Source organism: Urocampus carinirostris, chromosome 3 (assembly GCF_059441175.1).
Source record: "Urocampus carinirostris isolate Australia breed hairy pipefish chromosome 3, RoL_Ucar_1.0, whole genome shotgun sequence".
NCBI lineage: Eukaryota > Metazoa > Chordata > Actinopteri > Syngnathiformes > Syngnathidae > Urocampus > Urocampus carinirostris.
This window is the reverse complement of record NC_142351.1, coordinates 8,908,994-8,930,124: the sequence shown is the minus strand read 5'-3', so window position 1 is coordinate 8,930,124 and position 21,131 is coordinate 8,908,994. Positions and strand designations below refer to the sequence as shown.

At 42.8% G+C, this 21,131-nt stretch overlaps 1 protein-coding gene across 1 annotated transcript in view; it reads right to left on the bottom strand.

Annotated features, from left to right (window-relative positions):
* l1cama (L1 cell adhesion molecule, paralog a) overlaps window positions 1-19,977 on the bottom strand; it is a 146,282-nt gene extending 126,305 nt beyond the window's left edge. Inside the window, exon 1 of the mRNA XM_088329754.1 lies at window positions 19,928-19,977. The gene's annotated coding sequence lies outside the window, so the exon portion shown is untranslated. The remainder of the gene's footprint in view (window positions 1-19,927) is intronic.
* Window positions 19,978-21,131: the final 1,154 nt, after the last annotated feature.

Here is a 21,131-nt window from a genome sequence, read left to right as displayed (position 1 = left end):
GCTTGTAAATGTTATTCGCCAAAAACGGAGAACAGAGATCTTCGGATCGACCTAGCTTCTGTCACAGACCAGGAACAGAGACAGGACCGAGGAGCAAAAACATTAACGGGTCCAGAAAAGAGGTCGGGAACGGGAATCAGACGGAAAACAGGGCAGGATAGAGTCAAAGAGTCACAAAAGCTTGCCTAGCTGGGAGCATAGGTTCGCAGACGATCTGACGGGTTCCTTCAGGAAGACGGGGAGTAAATAGAGTCCAACAGCCAATCAGGTTCCGTGGCTGTTGGCCCGCATCAGTAATCATCAACGTTCCCCACACAAGTTATGATCAGGTTGTAGGGAGAGTTAACCACTAAAACATCGGCTTTCTATAAATATAGAATTCTTTCCTGGACCGTCATGTCTAATCTCATAAACAATGTTCACCACCTAGTTACAATGACGACTATTCTAATTCGAAAAAGCGCTGGATAACTGCAGCTGTAACATTGAGGAACGGCCTAGTCCGGGTGTCGGAACTAGGACAGAAACAGGACCCAATCGCGTGACGTTCTCACACAAGCTTTTATTTTACAGGAAATGGGGAGTCATGCACGTTAGGCAGCGGTCTGGCGCGGAAGGACAGGAAGCCGGAGACCGACGAGATCGATTCCAATTCCCCGAGTTGATATCGGACAGATGGGGTTGATACCGGACAGGAAGTGAGAGTCAGGAGAGATAACGGATCAGTATATTGAAAATAAACAGGACAAACTAGACAGGAACGAAACTGGAAACCGATATTAAACAACGGGACAGACAGGATTGATATTGAAACAGGATAACGAAATTAAACGGGACAAACTAGACGGAAATGAAAACTGGAGAGAATAATAAACAGGACAAAAATAGACGGGAACAAAACTGGAAACCAACATTTAAACAGGACAAAATAAACCCACGTGATTAGCTGTTATCATAATATGAGCTAGTCAATCGTGCATGTGTGTTTGTGATTGACAGGGAAAATAAAGAGCACGCTAAAGTAGGCAGCCCAGTGATTAGCTGTTATCATAACACAAGTCGATCAATCAAGCGTATTTGTTTGTAATTAGGCTGAAGCATAAAAAGCATGCTCAAGGTGAAGGCTGAGTGATTAGCTGTTATCATAACATGAGTTAGTCAATCATACACGGTGTTTGTGATTGATAGAGAACATAAAGAGCACGCTAAAGTAGGCAGCCCAGTGATTAGCTGTTATCATAACACGAGTTGCTTAATCAAGCGAATGTGTTTGTAATTAGGCGAGAGCATAAAAAGCATGCGAAAGGGGAAGGCTGAGTGATTAGCTGTTATCATAACATGAGTTAGTCAATCGTGCATCTGTGTTTGTGATTGATAGAGAACATAAAGAGCACGCTAAGGTCGGCAGCCCAGTGATTAGCTGTTATCATAACATGAGTTAGTCAATCGCGCATCTGTGTTTGTGATTGATAGAGAACATAAAGAGCACGCTAAGGTCGGCAGCCCAGTGATTAGCTGTTATCATAACACAAGTTGATCAATCAAGCGTATGTGTTTGTAATTAGGCGAAAACATAAAAAGCATGCTCAAGGTGAAGGCTGAGTGATTAGCTGTTATCATAACATGAGTTAGTCAATCATACACGGTGTTTGTGATTGATAGAGAACATAGAGAGCACGCTAAAGTCGGCAGCCCAGTGATTAGCTGTTATCATAACACGTGTTGATCAATCAAGCTTATGTGTTTGTAATTATACGAAAGCATAAAAAGCATGCTCAAGAGGAAGGCTGATTGATTAGCTGTTATCATAACATGATTTAGTCAATCATACACGGTGTTTGTGATTGATAGAGAACATAAAGAGCACGCAAAAGTAGGCAGCCCAGTGATTAGCTGTTATCATAACACGAGTTGCTCAATCAAGCTTATGTGTTTGTAATTAGGCGAGAGCATAAAAAGCATGCGAAAGGGGAAGGCTGAGTGATTAGCTGTTATCATAACATGAGTTCGTCATTCGGGCTCTAAAACAGGAGTGAAAAAAATCATTTATTTACCGTAAAACGTTTCAGAGAGCTTCTATTTTCGGTGTTTCTTTTTGCATTGTTAAAAATTTCTCACGGCAATTTTCTAAGCTTTCACAGAAAATGAATATCGCTCCATTTTATCAACCGGTATCGGCCCTGAAAATCCCGTATCGGTGGATCCTTAATTCCAGGAGAAGTGAATCCGGGGAAGGAACCCAAAACACAAAAAGTCCAGGACCAAAATCTTTGCTGTGCACATGATCACCAGAACCAATTTCTAATGAAGACAATCGTAAAATAAAAAAACCACGGCGGACGATTAAGTAGGAAGGACAGAGGACAGAAGCTCCATTTGTCCTCCGGTTTTCATCAACGACGGCCAATAGAAAGCTCTCTTTGATGCAAAACCCCTCGGGGGCGATTTTTGGAGACAAAGGGGACGACTGTCAAACGGACAAAAATAAAACGTTCCAGTGAGAAGGTCATTCCCGGGCTTGTGTGTCTTCTCTTGTCCAAATTGGCTGCTTACGGAGTCATCAACACAGCCCAGAAAATCATGGGCTGCCCTATACATCGTCTGGAGGGACTTTGCTTCTGATCTTATAGACGTCTTTTAGCGTCAAAAATATTTTACTTGCTTTTTTTCTAACTGGACTTATCACTGCAGTGTCCTTTTCTTACTTTCACCATTCTAATCTTACAACTAAAGGAACCCACGAACCCCGCCTCCTTTCTTTTGGCGTTATGCGCTTTGTGGCCGGAACACATGATAAAAACCAGATAGGCGCGGTAAAAATATATGTATATATAAAGGCTCTTTGAACTCTGTTGGGTATTGTTGACACATACTTCATAGAGAACATTTTTAAAGAAAACTCAAACTCCGCACCCTACTACTTGGCGATTGCAATATTTACCTGGTAATAACGTAGTAACAACATTGTCATGGTTGCCATGGCGCCCAATTGGCCCCGCCCGTGTGGTGCCAGGTGCAGCTTTTTGACAGATTGGCTCCCTGTCAGTATTTAAACTCTGTCCTGTCAGTCCCCTTTTGTCGGTCCGTCTGTGAATCTATTTTTACACGACAAGCCCTTTTTCGCCTGTCTCGTTTTTTGCTCCTGTTTGTCTCCCGCTACGATCTGTTTTGATCTCGACTACGTCTGCTCTCCTGTCCCGAATTACGATCCATTTTGGATTCCGACCACGTATGCTCTCCCATCCTGTCTTACGACTCTCTTCCGACCCGAACCACGTTTTTGCTCTCCTGCCCCGGCTACTGACCCGTTTTTCAGTTTCCGACACCGCCATCGCTCGCCACGGAACTCCCACTTCCGCGTTCAGAGCGACCTTCTCCCCGCGACCAGCGATCACTGGATCGTGTGTGCAATTCTTTCCCTTGTTCATAATAGAGAAGTTAATTCAATTTACTAACTTGATTGTTTAGCATTGTTAGCATCAAGCTAACGCTTTTCATGCCTATTTGACTTTTTTTTGAAGAATACAGATCAAATTTCCTAAAATAAACCAATTATTGCCCAACTTATCCGGTCCGTTAATCTATCTTTTTACTTTGTAATTAGGCGAGAGCATAAAAAGCATGCTCAAGGGGAAGGCGGAGTGATTAGCTGTCATCATAACATGAGTTTGTCAATCATACACTGTGTTTGTGATTGATGGAGAACATCAAGAGCACGCTAAAGTCGGCAGCCCAGTTGATTAGCTGTTATCATAACACGAGTTGCTCAATCAAGCGTATGTGTTTGTAATTAGGAGAGAGCATAAAAAGCATGCTCAAGGGGAAGGCTAAGTGATTAGCTGTTATCATAACATGAGTTAGTCAATCGCGCATGTGTGTTTGTGATTGATAGAGAACATAAGGAGCACGCTAAAGTCGGCAGCCCAGTTGATTAGCTGTTATCATAACACGAGTTGCTCAATCAAGCGTATGTGTTTGTAATTAGGAGAGAGCATAAAAAGCATGCTCAAGGGGAAGGCTAAGTGATTAGCTGTTATCATAACATGAGTTAGTCAATCGCGCATGTGTGTTTGTGATTGATAGAGAACATAAGGAGCACGCCTAAAGTAGGCAGCCCAGTGATTAGCTGTTATCATAACACGAGTTGCTCAATCAAGCGTACGTGAAGAGAAGAATTAATATCCTAAAATAAGCCAATAAATGCCAAACTGAACTGTTTGCTAACCTATCTTAAGTGTTTAGCATTGTTAGCATCAAGCTAATATGTATCACATCGAATTTCTTTATTTATTTACGAGAAAAATATAGCTAAAACATCGTAACGATAGGATCTATTTTGCTCACTCATCAAATGAAATGCGACGCCAGCTAAATTTATGGCCGCGTACAGATTTTGGGGGGTATAAGACGTAGGGGGCGCTCATAAAACGAATGAAGATGCTCCCATCCCCTTTTCCATCGATTTACAACGCCATCGTCCTTGCACGAGCTTTTCAATCATCTTTAGCTCCCACGGATTCTTTGAGGGCCTCGTTCCTCCCCCTCCTCCAAGCACCTATGCAATCTTGGGTGCCGTCAATCCGAGTGACCGTAAATCAGCGCGATAAATCCCGCCCCTCCGACCAGCAAGGGGGCGTGGCCTTCCCTGAATTGGGTGTTTAGCATTGTTAGCATCAAGCTAATGTGCATCACGTCTATTTTTTTGCATTTGTACGTGTGAAGAGAAGAATAAATATCCTGAAATAAGCCAAATAATACCAAATTTAACTGTTTGCTAATCTATTTTAAGTGTTTAGCATTGTTAGCATCAGGCTAATGTGTATATTGTCCAATTTACTGCATATTTTGGATGAAAAGAAGAATAAATATCCTGAAATAAGCCAATAAATGCCAAACTTAGCTGTTTGCTAATCAATCTTAAGTGTTTAGCATTGTTAGCATCAAACTAATGTGTATATTGTCTAATTTACTGCATATTTTGTGTGAAGAGAAGAATAGATATCCTGAAATAAAGCCAAAAAATGCAAAACTTAGCCGTTTGCTAATCTATCTTAAGTGTTTAGCATTGTTAGCATCAGGCTAATGTGTATATTGTCCAATTTACTGCATATTTTGTGTGAAAAGAAGAATAAATATCCTGAAATTAGCCAACAAATGCCAAACTTAGCTGTTTGCTAATCTATCTTAAGTGTTTTGCATTGTTAGCATCAGGCTAATGTGTATATTGTCTAACTTACTGCATATTTTGGATGAAAAGAAGAATAAATATCCTGAAATAAGCCAATAAATGCCAAAATTAACTGTTTGCTAATCTATTTTAAGTGTTTAGCATTGTTAGCATCAAGCTAATGTGTATATTGTCCAATTTACTGCATATTTTGGATGAAAAGAAGAATAAATATCCTGAAATAAGCCAATAAATGCCAAACTTAACTGTTTGCTAATCTATTTTAAGTGTTTAGCATTGTTAGCATCAAGCTAATGTGTATATTGTCTAATTTACTGCATATTTTGTGTGAAGAGAAGAATAGATATCCTGAAATAAAGCCAAAAAATGCAAAACTTAGCCGTTTGCTAATCTATCTTAAGTGTTTAGCATTGTTAGCATCAGGCTAATGTGTATATTGTCTAATTTACTGCATATTTTGGATGAAAAGAAGAATAAATATCCTAAAATAAGCCAATAAATGCCAAACTTAACTGATTGCTAATCTATCTTAAGTGTTTAGCATTGTTAGCATCAAGCTAATGTGTATATTGTCTAATTTACTGCATATTTTGTGTGAAGAGAAGAATAGATATCCTGAAATAAGCCAATAAATGCCAAACTTAACTGTTTGCTAATCCATGTTAAGTGTTTAGCATTGTTAGCATCAAGCTAATGTTCATCATGTCTACTTTATTGCATTTGTACGTGTGAAGAGAAGAAGAAATATCCTAAAATAAGCCAACAAATGCCAAACTGAATTTTTTGCTAATCTACCTTAAATTGATAGCATTGTTAGCATCAAGCTAATGTGTATATTGTCTAATTTACTGCATATTTTGTGTGAAGAGAAGAATAGATATCCTAAAATAAGCCTATACATGCCAAATAAATGCTGTTTGCTCACCTGAATTGGGTGTTTAGCATTGTTAGCATCAAGCTAATGTGTATCGTGTCTAATTTAATGCACTTTTTATGTGTGAAGAGAAAAATAAATATAAAATGCCAAACTAATCCATTTTAAGTGTTTAACATTGTTAGCATCAAGCTAATGTGTATCTAGTCCAATCTATTGATATATAAATAATATATCCTCAAACAAGCCAATAATTGCCAATTAATTCCATTTGCTAACTTGATTGTTTAGCATTGTTAGCATCAAGCTAACGTTTTTTATGCCCATTTGACTTTTTTTTTAAGAATACAGATCAAATATCTTAAAATAAACCAATAATTGCCAAAGTAATCCTGTCCGTTAATCTATCACAAGTGTTTAGCCTTGTTAGCATCAAGCTAATGTGTCTCTTGTCTAATTTACTGCGTTTTTGCGTGTTAACAGAAAATAGCCTAAAATAAGCCTTCCCTGATTGGCCAGGAGGGGAACACAAAGCGGCCATTTTGTCGCTAGCGATATAGAGTAATACCTCGGTAATCGACTTATTCGATATACTGTGGTCACCAAAAAACTGAAGTCATTTTGCTAAGCTAATTTGTACGAAACATAGGAACTCCAACCAGATTGGCGGCCATCTTGGCTAATTAGTTGCATCATTTGGAGAGTGTCATCTTGATTATTCTACACACCTATATGATAAATCTTATTAAGTTACACGTTTTATTCATATTTTGGCTGTTTTAGAATGCGTAGGAACGGATTAAAATAAATAGCATGACTTTGTATGGGAGAAAATGTTTCAGGATGCGAACAATTCAGTGGTGGAAGACTGATCTCGAACCGATTATGCTTCAGTAGCAATGCATCACTCTAACTTGTTGGGAAGAATTTCTAGAAGAATTTGAGTCGTTTTATACTAAAAAGAAAAAGAAAAAAGAAAAAATTGAATAGAGAAAGAAAAGAAGAGGAAATTATAGAAGAGAAATGTAAAAAAAAAATAGCAAAGAAAGTAAAAAAGATAAGGGGGAGAAAATAAAAAGTGGAGGATAAGGGGATTAGAATGAAAAGAAAAAATGGCAGTAAAGAAAAAAGAGGCATGAATTAAAAAAATGAAGGTAGAGAAAAACGAGTAGAAAAGAGAAACGAAAAAAATAAAAGGGAAGAAAATAAAGAAGTAAGGATTAGAGTACACAAAGAAAATGAAAAAACAAAAGAAAAGAAAAAAAGAGGCATGAATAAAAAAATGAAGGTAGAGAAAAACGACTGGAAAAGAGAAACAAAAAAGTAAAAGGGAAGAAAATAAAGAAGGGAGGAAAAAGGAATACAAAGAAAACGATTAAATGAATGAAAAGAAAAATGAGGCACGAATAAGAAAAGGAAGGTGGAGAAAAACGACTAGAAAAGACAAACAAAAAATAAAAGGTAAGAAAATAAAGAAGGGAGGAAAAGGGAATACATTGAAAATGAAAAAATGAATTGAAAAGAAAAAAGAGGAATGAATAAAAAGAGAAACAAAAAATAAAAAAGGAAGAGAAAAACAACAAAAAGAATAAAAAAGGGAAGAAAAAAAGATAAGAGGAAAAATGAAAAAAAGGTAAAGGGGAAGAATAAAATGAAACAGCATAGAAAATAAGAGAATAGGAAGAAAGAACCATCCTATCTACTACCAAAGAACAAAAGGGAAAAGGGATACAAGAAGGAAAAACATAGAATTAAAAAGAGAACGATTATGATAAAAAGGTGAAGAAAAAGAAGGAATAGAAAAGAAAAAAGAAAACAAAAGAAAAATAATAAGAAGAAATAAAATAAAGAAGGTGAAAACTGAGTATGAAATAAAAAAGAAAATGAATGAAAAAAAATACACGAATGGGGATAAAAGAGAACAAAAGGAAGAGAAAAAGGACAAAAAACACCAAAATAAAAAAACAGTTGAAAAGGAGAAAAAGAAAAAGAAAAATCAATCTAAAAAGGAAGGAAAGAAAAGGAAAAACATAAAATAAAAAAGAAAGAGTATGATAAAAAGGTGGAGGAAAAGAAGAAATAGAAAAGAAAAAAGAAAACAAAAGACAAATAATAAGAAGGAATACAATTGAGAAGGTGAAAATTGAGCACAAAATAAAAATAAAAGAAAATGAATGAAAAAAAGAAGCCCGAATGGAGAGAATAGAGAACAAGAGAACAAAAGGAAGACAAAAAGGACAGAAAACACCAAAATATAAAAAAAATTGAAAAGGAGAAAAAAAAGGCAAATCAACGTAAGAGGAATTAAAAAAAAAAAGAAAAAACATTAGATAAAAAAGAGAAAGGGTATAATAAAAAAGGAAGGAAAAGAAGAAAAACCAAAGAAAAGAAAAAAAAAATCAGATTTGAAGTCTTGAAATGCTACAGCAAAAGTAAGAAAGAGAAGGAAACCGTAAAGCAAAAAGCACAGACAAATGTGTTGTTGTTATTCGTAAAAAAATAACTTTCTCACTTTTCTCCCCGAGGAATATTTTTGCCGTATTGTTTTTTTCGGATCATCATCGCGAATTTGACAGCCTCCATCTTGCTCCACCCGAAAGAATGTTGCGGTATCTTCTCAGTAGTGGAAATCTGCCCAATTATCAGGAGACCGAGAGGAGCCAGGAGTGCCCCAGGGTGAAAATCAAGCGCTCCTCTCTCGCACCCACCCACGCCACCTCGCTTTCCGCTCGATCATCAAACTTTTCGCTCCTCGTTTGGATAAAAAAAAAAAAAATGGCGGCTGTCTTTCTTTTGACTTTTGCAAGAAATCCACGGGCAGCCGTCAACACAGCCCAAGAAATCATGAGATGCACTCTGCCTAATGGTCAAATGAGAGCGACAGGAAATTAAAATTCTAAACCAATCCATAAATAACCCGTAAAAAACAAAAACAACTTTACAGAGTCATCAACGCAGCGCAAAAAATCATAGGCTGCTCTCTGCCCAGTCAAGAGGACATTGCTGGGAGTCATGAATAGAGCCCATAAAATCATGAGATACACTCTGCCTAACAGGCAAATAAGAAAGACACGAAATAAAACTCTAAACCAAACCATAGATTAACCAAAAAAAGACAAACCTAATAGACTGTTATCAACAAAGCCCTAAATTTCATGGGCTGCTGTCTGCCCAGTCTAGAAGACATTGCCGAGAGTCAATAACACAAGCCAGAAAATCATGAGCTACACCTTTCCGAGCAGTGAGGTTACAAAGACATAAAATAAAAACTCGGAACCAAACTATAGATTAACCCCATAAAGACAAACCTTACAGAGTGTCATCAACACAGCCCAAAATTTCATGGGCTGCTCTCTGCCCAGTCTAGAGGACATTGCCAACAGTCAATAACACAAGCCAGAAAATCACGAGCTACACCCTTCCTAACAGGCAAATTACAAATACACAAAATAAAAACTCTGAACCAAACCATAGAGTAACCCAAAATAGTCAAACCTTACAGACTCTCATCAACAAAGCCCAAAACAATCATGGGCTTCTCTCTGCCCAGTCTTGAGGACATTGCTGGGAGTCATGAACACAGCCCAGCAAATCATGAAATGCATTTTGCCTAACAATCAAATGAGAATGACACGAAATGAAAACTCTAAACCAAACCAAAGATTAACAAAAAGCCAAACCTCACGGAGAGTCACCAAAGATCATGGGCTGCTCTCTGCCCGGCAGCTGAATTAGAATGACACAAGATAAAAATGAGATCAACTAATAGATTAAACTAAATCCAAACCCTACAGACATTCACCGTCCAAGACGACAGATCACCCAAAAGATACATTAACACAAAACTAAACCTGAAAGAGTCATCAACAAAGCCCAGAAAATCATAAGCTGCTCTCTGCCCAGTCTGTAGGACATTGCTGAGACTCAATAACACAAGCGGGAAAATCATGAGCTACACCCTTCCTAACAGTCAAATTACAAAGACACAAAATAAAAATTCTTAACCAAACCATAGCTTACCGAAAAAAGACAAACCTTCAGAGTGTCATCAACACAGCCCAAAATTTCATGGGCTGTCGTGATTACCTAACCGGAGTCACCTGAGGTAATCAGCTGGTGTGCTGGAACGCGATCTCTTGATTGGTGGAAGTCTACTACATAAGCTGTCAGCGTCCAGAGATGGACGTTCGAGTGTCTTCCTCATTTCCTGAGTGAACCTCCAACATTCAAGGTACCACAAGCCCATGTATATTCCAAGTCTGATTCTCGTTGCCTGACCCTTGTCTGTTAAAAGTTTACGATCTACTCTTCCGCCCCGGCCACCGACTTACCTGCTACGTTTCGCCACGCGTTTTCACCACGGAGTTGCCATATCGTCCCAAGAGGCTTTCCACTGCCAAGGCTCGACGTCCCAAGCCTGCTCCACCGAATCTTGTCACAATAAAGCCTTTAACTGACGCTATTGGATCCGAGTCCTTGTTCTGTTCCATGACAGAACACTCGAACCAAAGCATGGATCCAGCGACAGTTCGTCCCACCTCTGAGAGATGCGGAAATGCCGAACAGGAATCCGCGCTACAGCGCCTACAACACACCGAAGGCGCAATACAACAGATCGTCCACGACGTATCCACACTAGTCCGGCAAGTACGACGTCACCAAGAATTTTTTGAACAGTGCGAAGCTCCCCCGGCAACACGAGCACAAGATCCAGTTCCGCCCCTTTCTGATCAGGTCGGCAGTGTTGAACCACGAGTAGGTTCGCCAGAGAGATTCAGTGGAGAGCCCGCCCAGGTCCGCCCCTTTCTTATAAATTGCCGACTAATCTTTGATCTACAACCGCGAGCCTTTGTGAACGAAAAGGCGAAGGTGGCTTTTGTGATAAATCATCTGACTGGCAGAGCCCGCCTTTGGGGAACGGCAGAATACGAACGGGGGGCGACAGCATGCACCTCTTTTAATTTGCTAAGCCAGGAGATGATTAAAGTTTTTGATTCTGGAGCCTCATCAGTCGATGCTGCTCGTTCAATCTTGAACATTCGCCAGGGGAGACGCTCCATTGCCGACTATGCCATTGACTTTCGCACACTAGCAGCCCAGAGTCACTGGAACGAAGAGGCGCTGGTCGACGCCTACCTCCATAGCTTGTCCGGTTATATCAAAGACGAATTGGTTTCCCACGCTCCTCCGGTAACTCTTGACAATGCTATCGAACTGACCGCCCGGATCGACCGTAGGGTTCAGGCAAGACGCAGAGAGAGAGAAGATCCCAGCCAACCCATCACCCGGCTAAGTCAAGACATTAGTAAGATACCGAACCCCCCAACCAATTCTACCGCACCTCATGAGATGATGGAGGTGGACCGCACCTTTCTCTCCGTCGAAGAACGCCAGCGAAGGCGTACTGAACGGCTATGTTATTACTGCGGCGGCCAGGGACATAGGGTGGTCAATTGCCCGTTAAAAGCCAACGCTCGTCGGATATAGGGGACATCCGATTGAGCTCAGCTTTAGTATCGTCCCCCAAGACTGATAGACCTGTTCTCCGGGCAAATCTCATTATTTCCGGTACATCTCAACCCTTCCATGCCCTCATCGATTCTGGTGCTGAAACAAATATCCTGGATTTGTCACTCGCACACAAGATGGGGATACCTGTTGAAACCCTTCCTAACCCGGTATCAGCTCGGGCTTTGGATGGCCGCCTATTAGGCACCGTATCTCAAATAACGGAACCCATTGAACTACAGTTGTCTGGAAATCACAGAGAGAAGATCCGATTTCACTTACTTCACTCCCCTAACCAACCCCTTGTCCTGGGTCATCCTTGGTTGGTGCAACACAACCCCCATTTCGACTGGCGCACTGGGTCGATACTTGAATGGGGCATGGACTGTCACCAAACCTGTCTGCAAGCCGCTCCTTACCCAAATCATCCTGTTTCCACGAGGGCTCCACCCAATCTGTCCAAGGTCCCAGCCTGTTACCACCACCTACAGGAGGTCTTCAGTAAAGCTAAGGCCTCTTCCTTGCCCCCTCATAGGCCTTATGACTGCGCAATTGATCTCCTGCCGGGGTCTGCTCCTCCTCGGGGCCGCCTCTACTCCTTGTCCGTTCCCGAGAGGAAGGCCATGGAGGAATACATTTCCGATGCCTTGGCGGCTGGTATCATTCGACCCTCCTCTTCTCCTGCTGGGGCGGGGTTCTTTTTTGTGGGAAAAAAGGACGGGTCACTCCGGCCCTGTATAGATTATCGGGGCCTTAATGAAATCACGGTTAAAAATCGCTATCCCTTGCCGCTGCTTGCCTCTGCTTTTGAGCTTCTACAGGGGGCCACGGTCTTCACTAAACTTGATCTGCGCAACGCCTACCACTTAGTCCGAATCCGGGAGGGTGATGAGTGGAAGACGGCATTCAACACACCCAACGGTCACTACGAGTATCTGGTAATGCCGTTCGGATTAACCAATGCTCCAGCTGTTTACCTATCTTTGGTAAATGACATTTTACGAGATGTGCTTAATCGTTTTGTTTTTGTGTATCTGGACGATATCTTGATTTTCTCAAAGTCCCTCGATGAACACCGAAAACATGTCCAGCTGGTTCTCCGTCGTCTCCTAGAGAACTCTTTATTTGTTAAGGCAGAGAAGTGCGAGTTTCACGCCAAGACAGTCTCGTTCCTGGGCTACATCGTGGCGGAGGGGACCCTTCAGATGGATCCTGCCAAGGTATCAGCAGTCACCTCTTGGCCTGTCCCTGAGTCTCGGAAAAAGCTCCAACAATTCCTTGGTTTTGCCAATTTCTACCGGAGGTTCATCAGGAACTACAGTTCGGTGGCAGCTCCCCTCACGCTTCTTACCAGTCCTAGAGAGCCATTTCGGTGGTCTTCCGAGGCTAATGCAGCTTTCAACCGTCTAAAAACCCATTTCTCTACGGCCCCCATACTCCAGGTACCGGACCCTGCACGCCAACTGGTAGTGGAGGTGGACGCCTCAGATGTGGGAGTGGGTGCTGTCCTGTCCCAGCGGTCGGACAAGGACCAGAAGATGCACCCGTGCGCCTTCTTTTCCCGGCGGTTGTCCCCGGCCGAACGCAACTACGACGTGGGGGATCGTGAGTTGTTGGCCGTCAAGCTAGCCCTGGAGGAATGGCGGCATTGGTTGGAGGGGGTAACGGTGCCGTTCATAGTTTGGACTGACCACAAGAACTTAGAATATATTAGATCGGCCAAGCGGCTCAATCCTCGCCAGTCACGTTGGGCCCTGTTTTTCACCCGCTTTAACTTCACTCTGTCCTACAGACCCGGATCTCGAAATGTGAAACCCGACGCGCTCTCCCGACAATTCCAGAATTCCAATGACACACCTCAGGGTCCCGCAACGGTCCTTCCAGCTTCCTGTATGGTGGCAGCAGTCTCCTGGGATATCGAGTCCCGAGTCAGAGAGGCGATACCCGATCAGGCGGGCCCCAGCTCCTGTCCCGAGGGTCGACTATTCGTCTCCGAACCCTTACGGTCCGAGGTCCTCCAATGGGGGCACAATTCTCACTTTTCTTGCCATCCGGGGTCGGCTCGGACTCACAGTTTCTTGTCCCGACGCTTCTGGTGGCCTACCATGGCCAAGGACGTTAGGGAATATGTCTCCGCCTGTCAAGTGTGCGCCCAGAACAAAACATCCCACCAACGTCCGGCCGGTCTGTTACATCCACTTCCGGTTCCCCGCCGCCCATGGTCCCACATCTCCTTGGACTTTGTGACGGGGTTGCCAGTATCCGAGGGGATGACGACTGTACTAACTATCGTGGACCGATTCAGTAAGATGGTCCATTTCGTGGCACTACCGAAGCTCCCCTCCGCCAAGGAAACTGCAATGATAGTCCAGCAGCATGTGTTCCGCCTCCATGGCATCCCTCTGGACATTGTTTCTGACCGTGGTCCCCAGTTCTCATCCGCGTTTTGGAAGGAGTTTTGTCGTCTGTTGGGTGCCTCTGTCAGCCTCTCATCAGGGTTCCACCCTCAATCCAATGGGCAGTCTGAACGAGTGAACCAAGATTTGGAAACGGCACTTCGCTGCATGGTCTCTAGCGAACCGTTGTCCTGGGCTCGGCAATTGGCATGGGTGGAATATGCTCACAATTCCTTGGTTAGCTCATCCACTGGAATGTCCCCCTTCCAGTGTGTGTATGGGTACCAACCCCCTATGTTCCCTAGTCAAGAAGAGGAAGTAAACTGCCCGTCAGCTACGGCGAATGCACGTCGCTGTCGGCGAACTTGGGCTCGTGCTCGGGCCACACTCCTTCGGGCTAGCAAGACTCATGCCGTTGGAGCTAATCGACGGAGGAGTCCTGCTCCGAAGTACCAGGTGGGCCAGAAGGTGTGGCTAGCATCAGCTGATCTTCCACTGAAGGTTGAGTCGAGGAAACTGGCTCCTCGGTATCTTGGCCCATTTCCTATAGTAAAAATTATCAACTCCTCAGCAGTCCGTCTCCGTCTACCAAGATCTATGAGAGTGCACCCCACGTTTCATGTTTCCCGAATCAAGCCCGTCAGCCAGAGTCCGTTGGCACCCATTCCACCTCCTCCCCCAGCTCCACGCTCCTTGGACGGGGAGCCTATCTATACAGTGCGCCGCCTGCTCCGCTCCCGACGCAGGGGTCGGGGCTTCCAGTACTTGGTCGATTGGGAGGGATATGGTCCGGAGGAGAGATCATGGATTCCCAGCAGGCAGATCCTGGACCGATCTCTTGTGGCAGAATTCCATCAACTGCATCCTGACCAACCAGCACCACGCCGTGGTCGTCGTCGTAGGTCTGACGCTGCTGCTCTTCCACCGGCAGACCCACCCGCTACCACCCCTTCAGATGCGGACGAAGGGGCCTCTATCCACTCGGAAGAATTCTGAGGGTTCATCGGACGACCTCTGGGCCCTCCAATTTTGGATTATTGGTGATGTATTTTGGGTTTTGGGGGATTATTTGTAGCTGGCCTGTGATTTTTTTTTTTTTTTTTTTTTTCTCTTCCCTTGGATTACCGGTGTTGCCATGTGACGTGTTTGGATTTATTTTTATTTTTCCCTGGGGGACTTCTGGAGCCGTCCCTTGAGGGGGGGGTTCTGTCGTGATTACCTAACCGGAGTCACCTGAGGTAATCAGCTGGTGTGCTGGAACGCGATCTCTTGATTGGTGGAAGTCTACTACATAAGCTGTCAGCGTCCAGAGATGGACGTTCGAGTGTCTTCCTCATTTCCTGAGTGAACCTCCAACATTCAAGGTACCACAAGCCCATGTATATTCCAAGTCTGATTCTCGTTGCCTGACCCTTGTCTGTTAAAAGTTTACGATCTACTCTTCCGCCCCGGCCACCGACTTACCTGCTACGTTTCGCCACGCGTTTTCACCACGGAGTTGCCATATCGTCCCAAGAGGCTTTCCACTGCCAAGGCTCGACGTCCCAAGCCTGCTCCACCGAATCTTGTCACAATAAAGCCTTTAACTGACGCTATTGGATCCGAGTCCTTGTTCTGTTCCATGACATGGGCTGCTCTCTGCCCAGTCTAGAGGACATTGCAAAGAGTTAATAACACAGGCAAGAAAATCATGAGCTACACCATTCCCAACAGCCAAATTACAATAACACGAAATCAAAACCAAACCAAAGATCGACCAAAAAAAAAAAAACCTTCCTGGGAGTCCTAATCACAACCAAAAAATCATCAGTTGCACTCTTCCCAGTCTGGAGGACATTGCTGTGAGTCATTAACACATCCAGGAAAATCATGAGCTGCACTCTGCCTAACAGTCAAAGTAAAATGACACAAAATCAAAACCAAACCAAAGATCAACAAAAAAAACCTTCCTGGGAGTCCTAATCACAACCAAAATATCATCAGTTGCACTCTTCCCAGTCTGGAGGACATTGCTGTGAGTCATTAACACATCCAGGAAAATCATGAGCTGCACTCTGCCAAACAGTCAAATTAGAATAACACAAATTCAAAACCAAACCATAGATCAACAAAAAAACCTTACTGGGAGTCATAATCACAACCAAAATATCATGAGTTGCACTCTTCCCAGTCTGGAGGACATTGCTGGGAGTCATCAACACATCCAGGAAAATCATGAGCTGCACTCTGCCTAACAAACAAAGTAGAATGACACAAAATCAAAACCAAACCATAGATCAACCAAAAAAAAAACCATACTGGGAGTCATAATCACAACCCAAAAAATCACGAGTCGCACTCTTCCCAGTCTGGAGGACATTGCTGGGAGTCATCAACACAGCCAGGAAAATCATGAGCTGCATCTCTGCCTAACAATCAAATTACAGTGACACAAAATGAAAACCAAACCATAGATCAACCAAAAAAAAACCTTAGTGGGAGTCATAATCACAACCATAAAATCATGAGTTGCACTCTTCCCAGTCTGGAGGACATTGCTAGGAGTCATGGACACAGCCCAGAAAATCACGAGCTCCACCCTTCCTAACAGTCAAATTAGAATGACACAAATCAAAATTCAATTCTATGGTTAAAGCTACACAAGATGATAAATTAACCATAAAACAAATCTTTCAGTGACTCATCAACACAGCCCCTAAAGCAGGGGTGTCAAACTCATTTGAACTCGGGGGCCACACAATAGAACAAACATTCTGTCGAGGGCCGGACTACTAGATTAAAGAGAAAGAAAAAGAGAGAGAAAGAAATAAGAGAAAGAGGGAGGGAAAAGGAGAGAGGGCGGGACAAAGAAAGAAAAAGAGAGAGTGGGAGAGGGCGTGAGAAACAAAAGAGAAAAAGTCGTGAGAGAGGGGGAAAAGAAAGGGAGGGGAAGAAAGAAATCCAAAGAGAAATAGAAAGACAAAAGGAGAGAAAAGAGAAAAGAAAGCGCGAAGGGTATGAAGAGAGAAAAAGAAAAGAGAGAAAAGGAAAAAAGGAAGTTAGAGCAAAAGAAGTTAAAAAGACACAGAGAGAGAAAGAGACAGAGAGCAACGAAGGAAGAGAAAAAAAAAAGAGAGAGAGAGAGAGAGAGAGAGAGAGAGAAATAAATACAAGTACAGTGTCTTTGTTCGAGGCACCTGGCTTTAGCAACATCAAGTTGACATAGTATTTCAACCTGCAGCTTGTTTTTCTCTTGCGCTTCTCTGAGTGTCCTCTCGCGGGCCGGATTCAATCCCTTAGCGGGCCCGATCTGGTCCGCGGGCCGCCCCTTTGACTCCTGTGCCCTAAAGTCTTGGGCTGCACTTTGCCCAGTCTGGAAAACATTGCCCCCGGTGGCCGCAACAGGTCACTGACAAACAAAGCTAAAAGGCTCAGAGACCGTTTCTCACCCAGGGCCGTCACCACCCTAAACGAGCACACAAAACGAGGCAGATTGAGATTGTATTTTGATTTTGTGCCTGTGCTTCTGAATTGCGATCAATGGCAATGAACACAATTAGACTTCTTATTTGAGTTCTGACATGAATGATAAGATAATAAACACTGTAGTCGAGGTGGGATGCGGAAACCAATATTTTCCCTTTCTGTCTCTCGCTCCGTCGATGCGTTTCAACTAAGCCGCCCATCCACCGAATCAATCCATATCGTGACCTCGCTGACTCCGCCCCTTGAATCCCCCCGCCACGCCCCCAGACCCTTTTTCATAACACTTAGAACTTGAGGTTGGGCCAAATGGGGTTTTCTACAAAAACAGCTAAATTTTAAAGGGACAGTGTTGTATATGTGTCCACTAGATGTCACTGTCACGTGTAGTGACACCAAACATGACTACAAACTACGGAGACTGAAAATGACCAAAAAGCTTTTGTTTTCTTTCCGTTTTTACCCAGCCTTTCTCAAAGAGAGAGAAAAAGAGGAATGAAAAATTGGGAAAAAGAAATACGAAAAAGAGGCTACAAAGGAAAACGGGAATAAAAAAAGGTAGGGAAAAAGAAAGTGGTAACAAAGCAACGGCGTGTGGGCCAGAATCGGTCTATTAAGGGGTTCCATTTGCTCAGCTCAAATGAGAACTGTGTCTACTCATGACGCCCTCTGCTGGACCAACGTGGTACTACAATTCCACAAGTCACAAGGAAATGGTGTGCACGCTTATTTGTATTTATTTTGTCATGTCCAGCCTGGTCGCCGTGGCCACCGGCTGGCCCCGCCCCCTGGGCACCGGCTGTAGTAGATCAGCTAATTTGCGTGTGTGCTACTTAAGGGTGGGTTGTGGGTATTGCGGGTGCTGGTTCATTGCGTTTTCTGTTCTGCACTATTCTGTTCTGTCTGTCTTGAGGAAATCTGTGTTTGCACGTTTTGAGTCAAAACCTGTTTTGTGAGTAATCCCTGGTCTCAGTTCCTGTTTGCCTGTAAAGCCTGTTTTTGTTTGTTTTGTCCCTGAGTGTTGGACGACGTTTATTTTGCTAACTAAAAGTATGGATCGTTAACGCGAATGAGTTCATCCTTCCTGCCTCCGTCTGGTTCGGTCTCGTGACATATTTAGCGTTCTCCGTGGCTTATTAATCACGCGATATGACAAAGCGATGATCGAATGAGTTGCCAACGCTTTTGATCGTCGATTTTAATCGATTAGTTGTTGCAGCCCTAGCTAGAACCAGTCGATTCCTAAGTAGAAATACCAGACGACGTCTTATTCCGTTATCGAGCTTGAAATTATCAAGCTAAGCTAAGCAGTTGATAAACCTCGTAGTCGCCACCATGTTTGTCTGGCATCGTGCTGTTATGCTCATTTTGCACTGAATTTCCTTTGCATTAGACAACAGTGACCTCTATTGGTCATATAATATACACCGGCGCTCTTAACCCAATAGAGTTTTATCTTGTGGTAACAAAGCAACGGGGCGTGGGCCAGAATCGGTCTATCACAGGGTTCGTTTCGCTCATCTCAAATGGGAACTGTGTTTACTCATGACGCCCTCTGCTGGACCAAAGCGGTACTACAATTCCACATGTCACAACAAAATGGTGTGCACGCTTATTTGCATTGATTTAACGTTCTCGATGGCTCATTAATCACGTGATATGTTAAAATGGATGATCAAATGAGTTGCCAACGCTTTTAATTGTCGATCTTAATCGATTAGTTGTTGCAGCCCTAGCTGGAACCAATTCAATTCCAAAGTAAAGTTACTAGTCGATTTCTTATCCTGTTATTGAGCTCGGTATCATCAAGCTAAGCTAAGCAGTTGAAAATCCTAGTAGTCGCCACCATGTTTGTCCGGCATTGTGCTGTTATGCTCATTTTGCATTGATTTTCCTTTGCATTAGTCAACAGTGACCTCTATTGGTCTATTTTAATCGATTGGTTGTTGCAGCCCTAGCTTGAACCACTCAATTCCCAAGTAGAAATACCAGACGACGTCTTATTCCGTTATCGAGCTTGAAATTATCGAGCTAAGCTAAGCAGTTGAAAAACAATAGTTAGATTTGGAGATGATTTTTGGTCAAAATCCACAAAAGGGAAAACAGCGCCACCACCAGGAATACATGGCGCCTTGCCAGGTGAGCGCTTGATTTTCACATTTCAATGCGCACACACTCCAACCGGTTGCCCCACCCTGATTTTCCCATCCTGTCACCTCTCCATCTTTTCCTCTACCTGCCTCTCAAAACCGCCGCAGAAGGTTCTGGTTCTTGGTTCTGGTCCTAGTCCTTGAGACCAAGACCGGGAAATAGGAAGACCACGGGAAGGAGAACCCAGCAGGTGAGACCCTGTTGCATCACGGAGAAGAACCTCAGAGGTCCCACCTACGGGTTGTATCAGTCTCGTGGAGAACACGGTTCCCGTCTTCAGCAAGACCTCACCAAAGGGCGTCCATTTTGTGAACCGACGATGAAGAAGGAGATAAAAAACCATCTTACCTCGGATGTGTCGGACGGGCTTCCCGGACGGGTTCTTCCGTCGGATGGCAGTTTGTGTGTGGAGGATGCTGCGACGAGAGGAAAAACCAGAGGAGGGGGCGGCCCAGGCTTCTCATTGGCTGCTGACGGTCGAGGGGTGACATCATCCCCGGGATGAGGCCCCGCCCCCCTTGTTCGCTCCCTCATTGTAAAACAAGCGCTCTGACACAGAGAGGGGCGTTTGGTTCGAGATTTGGGCTTCTCCTCTTCAATCACAGTCGTCAAATAAGTAGAACAGGCTGACTAATTAGAAACCTACCCCCACTCGGAGGAGATTTTAGGTTATGGGTACCCGGAGCAAGGGTGGGAAAACTACAGCTCGCGGGCCACATGCGGCCCGTCAGGATTCTTCATCCGGTCAGCCAAACGAAAATTGTCAATATATAATGGCAATATAACAGTAAATATAGTACTACTAATAAAACTTTGTCCCCGATGTACCTTTGAGTGTCTGAAACAAAAATACTACGAAAAAAGTACCTTTAGAAATACTACAAAACGAAACATCAAATTTAATGCTTAAAAACAGGGGCCTAATAAATTAATATGAAGTAAATTTGACAATAAAATAATAAATACTAATAGAACACTACTAAGGTAATAATATAACACAAAAGTACTACTGCAGAAATACTAACATAGAAATACTATGACAGTACACTAATCCTACAAAAATACCACAGATACTCCAAAAATACTACTATATTAATACTACAAAATTACTATAAACTAAATATAAATTCAGTGCTTAAAAACAGGGACCTAATGTATTATTTTGTCTTCATTCTGATAAGAAAAAAAATCTATAGAAATACTAGAAAATCACTACTACAATAATATTCAAAAATACTAAAGAAATACTACAAAGATACTAGCATGGAAATACTACAAAAATACCTCTGTAGTGATACTTAAATACAAAATGCTTGCGCATAAATCTTACGACATAAGTAAATACTGCGAAATTCATACTTGGGAAATACTACAAAATAAAAGTACAGTATTACTACAAAAATACTACAAAATTACTACAAAGCTAAATATCACATTTAGTGCTTAAAAACGGGGACCTAATATATCAATATGAAGTAAATTTGACAATAAAATAAGAAATACTAATAGAACACTACTAAGGTAATAATATAACACAAAAGTACTACTACAG